This window comes from Haemaphysalis longicornis, unplaced genomic scaffold (assembly GCF_048455015.1).
Source record: "Haemaphysalis longicornis isolate Haplotype H1 unplaced genomic scaffold, Haemaphysalis longicornis Haplotype H1 scaffold_10, whole genome shotgun sequence".
Taxonomy (NCBI): Eukaryota; Metazoa; Arthropoda; class Arachnida; order Ixodida; family Ixodidae; genus Haemaphysalis; species Haemaphysalis longicornis.
Window position 1 is genome coordinate 61,724,331 of NW_027526204.1, and position 6,000 is coordinate 61,730,330.

Sequence of the window (6,000 nt, forward strand, 5' to 3'; positions counted from 1 at the left end):
TGTTCAAAGTGTCCGAGAGCTGTCAGGTTTGCCCATAAGTTCCGCTCTCAATCCGCTAAGGCGGCGTGCCACCCTACGTACGCTTTGTCCTCACGGGGGTTACCTGTGAGGCTACGTTTCTATTTTTTTATTTTATTTCTATTTCATTTTCCTCAGGGGTCCCTGGAAGGGACATTACATGAGGGGTGGGAATACAAATGTTTGAATCTTGCAAAGGGTGATGTGCAAAGAACAGTGAAAACAGAAGAAACAAAAAAAAAACGTCTGCCTAAACTAAGACACAGAAAAATGTGAGAGTACATTCGGAATGGTATATAACACAGGCAGAATTTTTGCACGGTTGGGGGATATACAATCGCAGTGGCACAAATGATAACCAACTACAAGGGAACAGCAGATACAAAAGGCCAACCACCGGAATCAGTACTGCAGTTCAATGTACAACATATGATACAGTTTGAAGCGGAAAATGAGAAGAGACAGAGAGGGCATAAAAACAATAAACAGAAATGGTCACTCGGGCTCGGAAAGGTTGAATAGAAATTTTTTGAATGTTTCTGTATCTTCAGTATTAATAATGTTATCCGGTAGAACGTTCCAGTCTTTAGCAGTGCGGACAAAGAATGACTGTGCAAACGTGTTGGTTTTAGGGCGAGGGTATAGAACTTGCTTCGAGTTGCTACTACGATCAGAAGAATGGGTGCGGGGTGTTATGTAGATGCTAGGCGGGGATGCGTAGAAGAATTTGTGGAACAGAGCAAGCCTTGACATTTTTCGACGGTTGCCGAGGGGAGTAAGGGCGGCACGTTTTTTTAATTCTGTGACACTGGTGAACGATGAATAATCTGAGAACGCGAATCTGGCAGCGCAGTTCTGAATACTTTCAATGTTTTCTACCAGGTAGTTCTGGTGTGGGTCCCACACGGCTGCCGCGTACTCAAGTTTTGGTCGGGTTAATGTGGTAAAGGCCTGTATTTTCAAGGGGGTGGGAGCAAACTTCAAGGGGCGCTGCAAATAACCTAGGGATCTATTAGCTGCAGAAATGATGTAGTTAATATGGACTGACCAAGATAGATCGCTTGTAATGTGTACGCCGAGGTATTTGTAGCAATTAGTGGGTTGTAGGAAGGAACCGCCCAGATAATAGTCGTAGGAAAATGGGTTAGTGCGTCTATGAAAGGAAAGTGATTTACATTTAGACGCATTTAAAGACATTTGCCACGTCTGGCACCAGTGTTGCACAGCTTTAAGGTCTCTCTGCAGGGATAATTGATCGGCTTGACTGGTGATGGTTGCATAGAGGACGCAGTCGTCAGCGAATAATCGGATTTTGTTAGTAATGCACTGCGGAAAGTCATTGATGTAAATCAAGAAGAGTAGGGGACCAAATACTGTTCCTTGAGGAACACCGGAAAGGACGGGAGAAGTTCTAGATCGGGCATTGTTTATCATGACAAGCTGTTTTCTATTACTGAGGAAGTTATTAATCCAGGATAAGACGGACGGGTCAAGATTAAGCAATGAGAGTTTCGTCATTAGGCGGCGATGTGGAACTTTGTCAAATGCTTTTCAAAGTCGAGGAAAATGGCATCGGTCTGAATATTTTGGTCGAAATTTGTATGCAATTCATGAATGAAGGCGGCAAGTTGCGTTTCGCAGGACATGCCTTTCCGGAAACTATGTTGTGAAGGGTGGATGCAGCTGTACTGTTCCAGGTGATTGATTATATGGGTGAACAAAATATGCTCCATGATTTTGGATGGGACACTTGTTAGCGATATGGGTCTGTAGTTATATGGGGATGTTTTGTTGCCACTCTTAAATAATGGAGTGATTTTACCAACTTTCCAATCATCCCGTATGTCGCCCAATGAAAGTGACTGAGAGAAAAGTAATGCTAGGGCAGAACTGATTATCAGCTTCGTATTTTTTAATATTTTGCTGTTAATATTGTCACTTCCACTTGCAGATGAGGTTTTCATCTTGTTAATTATGCTTAATATGCCGTTCGCGGAAATGACGATTGGTAACATGGGATCTGGTATAGTAATTTCAGTATTGCAAGCTACGTTAGGTGAGCGATCGATCGTGAAAACAGAAGAAAAGACGCTGTTTAAGGTATCAGCCGCATCTACGTCGCTTCAAGGTTCATCGTTGGGACCTGATATGGCTATTGGTGAGGCGTTACTTGGGTTTATCGTTTTCCAAATTTTTTTAGGGCTACTTTTGAGCATGCCTGGAAACGTTGTCGAAAAAAAGTCTCGTTTAGCATTCTGAATGGTAACTGAAAGGCGTCTAACGGCGTCAGCGTATGCCTTCCATAAACATGACTGGTTTTTAGCTTTTGCGGATCTGAACAGGCGCTTTTTCCGGTTTATTAGTTTTTTTATTGAATTGTTAAACCATGAGGCCGATACTTTGTTTTTGATCGTAATACTAGGTACGAAAGTTTCTGTTAGTTGGTTTAATTTATCGATTAACAACTTCCAATTCGTTTCAACCGAGTGGCACCAGCAGGACGCCCGACTTTTTATCACCAATTGATGTTTGCTTTCTTAATTCTGGGCAGGTTGCCGTCATTGCCTTTACTTTCGATGTAAAGAATCTACTCGCCCGGGCGTCACTACGCCGTTGTTGGCTGCAACAACAATCAGCGTAAGCGCAAAGTGCTCATATGAGAACTGTGCGAAGTGCACCACGACAAAATAAGTGTCTGCATGGGCGGAGTCTATTCGCTGAACAAATTTACTGCGTCCCTTGAGGGCCGCCGCGAATGAGTAGTAACGCTGAATCGGAAAGATTTCGAACCTAGCAAATTTGCGAGGGCAAGTATACGGTCGCACGCTCATTTTGGAAGCACTGTTTATTCACCCTCATGCTCAATCCTTGTCGCACATTTCTGCGCTCTTGAGGCAGAACTAAGAGCTTTGTGGAGAAGAAGGCAGAAAATGATGGTGTATGCGCGGTCTGCGGAAAAGGAACTATAGGGCACGTAGTTTTAGAATGTGAGTGTATCCATAAAAATCTTCAAGAGGAAAATATTCGGCTTCCAGAAGACTTTGGATTTAAGGGCACAACAGAGGGAGTTAATTTCAAGGCTGTCGAGGCGACGAAAAGAAGGTTTGAATGCTGGTGGACGAAAATCAGAGAGGTGAGTAATGCCCAGAACATCTGCAACAGAAAAATAAGTATTTCATGCCTGCCCTCAGAGCAGCGCTACTATTAAACAAACAGTATATATATATATATATATATATATATATATATATATATATATATATATATATATATATATAAATCTAGAAAAAGATAAACTCACAAAGCGCGCAGAAATAGTATAAGTAAAGAGTCGGATACACAGCAAGAACAATAACAAACAATGTTTACTTACGTAGCGGCAATGGGACTTGCCTTCATCAGAGTAAAGTTACATGATTATGGTGTCGCAAACATTGAACACATGTCTTATATAGGTTTGCATAAAACTGTAAGAAGGAATGGAAAATGTTTCGCAAATGGAGAGTGTGCATACAGTCAGGCTACGCCTACGTTACAACATCAACCAACAAACAAACAAACAAAAAAAAAAAAAAAAAAAAAGGGGGGGGGGGGAGCAAGAGAGAGAAAAAGGGGTCGTGTTAACAATGCAGCGTTCAAGGTTGCACCATGACGGGTCAACGTATGCCGCGCGGGTTGCAAGTTCAGACAATGGGGGAAAATGGTCAACCGCGGTTTGTAAAGAAAGGGAAGAGTATACAGCAAGGTATTCAGTGGCTGGGGAGACTGGTTCTAGGGAAAGCGAAGATGGGTGTGCCCCCCGCGGATGAAGAGAATAGATAGGGCGCACAAAAGAGCATTTCACAGAAGCTAGCAATCGAACAGGAAATAGGTAGGGTCACAAAAGGTTAAACATGAATAGATCACAAAGAGTTAAACATTCTTAAGTGGTGGTGGGAACGAGGCCTCCTTCTCCCGGACAAATGGCATTGTTGAGCCGCATTAAGCTAACAAAGCTGCTGTATTAGGAGAGTTTCTGCGAATTCTGGTGGCAAACTCGAGGGTAGGAATAATGAACATAGTTATAAAAATTATGAAGCCGCTAAGTTTATTCGAGGGATAAGTTTATTCGAGGGATCCCTCGAATAAACTTAGCGGCTTCATAATTTTTATAACTATGTTCATTATTCCTACCCTCGAGTTTGCCACCAGAATTCGCAGAAACTCTCCTAATACAGCAGCTTTGTTAGCTTAATGCGGCTCAACAATGCCATTTGTCCGGGAGAAGGAGGCCTCGTTCCCACCACCACTTAAGAATGTTTAACTCTTTGTGATCTATTCATGTTTAACCTTTTGTGACCCTACCTATTTCCTGTTCGATTGCTAGCTTCTGTGAAATGCTCTTTTGTGCACCCTATCTATTCTCTTCATCCGCGGGGGGCACACCCATCTTCGCTTTCCCTAGAACCAGTCTCCCCAGCCACTGAATACCTTGCTGTATACTCTTCCCTTTCTTTACAAACCGCGGTTGACCATTTTCCCCCATTGTCTGAACTTGCAACCCGCGCGGCATACGTTGACCCGTCATGGTGCAACCTTGAACGCTGCATTGTTAACACGACCCCTTTTTCTCTCTCTTGCTCCCCCCCCCCCCCTTTTTTTTTTTTTTTTTTTTTTTGTTTGTTGGTTGATGTTGTAACGTAGGCGTAGCCTGACTGTATGCACACTCTCCATTTGCGAAACATTTTCCATTCCTTCTTACAGTTTTATGCAAACCTATATAAGACATGTGTTCAATGTTTGCGACACCATAATCATGTAACTTTACTCTGATGAAGGCAAGTCCCATTGCCGCTACGTAAGTAAACATTGTTTGTTATTGTTCTTGCTGTGTATCCGACTCTTTACTTATACTATATATATATATATATATATATATATATATATATATATATATATATATAACACAGAAATAAGAGTTGGCAGTCATTTTTTCTCCAAGGTTTTTTTGACTGCCAACTCTTATTTCAGTCTTATTTTCAACGAGCCCCTCATTTCCTATTCTGATTCGCTACATGCATAGCGAGGGCCTCTGTTCTAGCAGTCTTGGTGACATAGGAAGCTTAAGAGGGTTCAACGCTGGTCGACCACTCTTGACATGTTGCAGACACTCGAGTCACGGCCCGGGGGTTAAAAAGAAGGTCCCCTTCACCCCGAGTAGTCCGAGTGGCGCTGGCTACCACCCCCAAGCACAGGAAACAAAAATATCTAAACATAAATACCCCAGAAAGTGGAGGGAAAATCGCCCCGCCGGTAGCGTAGTGGTTATCGCACCAGACAGGTATTCTGGAGGTCGTGGGTTCGGATCCCACCTGGCGGGCATTTTTTCTCCACTTTCTTTCGTTCTTTCCAAATTCTTTATCTATTTCATTGACCTACCACATCCTCCCCTTTGCTTTCCGAGGTTTTCTTGACTGCCAACTCTTATTTCTGTGTTATTTTCAACGAGCCCCTTATTTCCTATTCTGATCCGCTATATATAAATATAAATATATATATATATATTATAGTTATATATATATATATATATATATATATATATAGCAAAAAAAGAAAGACACACGTCGAAAAAAGAAAAGGTTTAACGTTTCGGCCGAGGGACCGGCCTTCGTCAGAATAACCATATATATATATATATATATATATATATATATATATATATATATATATATATATATATATAGGAAATGAGGGGCTCGTAGAAACAACACAGAAATAAGGGTTGGCAGCCAAGAAAACCTCGGAAAGCAAAGGGGAGGTTGTGGTAGGTCAATGAAACAGATAAAGAATTTGGAAAGAAAGAAAGAAAGCGGAGAAAAAATGCCCGCCAGGTGGGATCCGAACCCACGACCTCCAGAATACCGGTCTGGTGCGATAACCACTACGCTACCGGCGGGGCTATATTCCCCCCCGCATTCTGGGGTATTTATGTCAATGTATTTT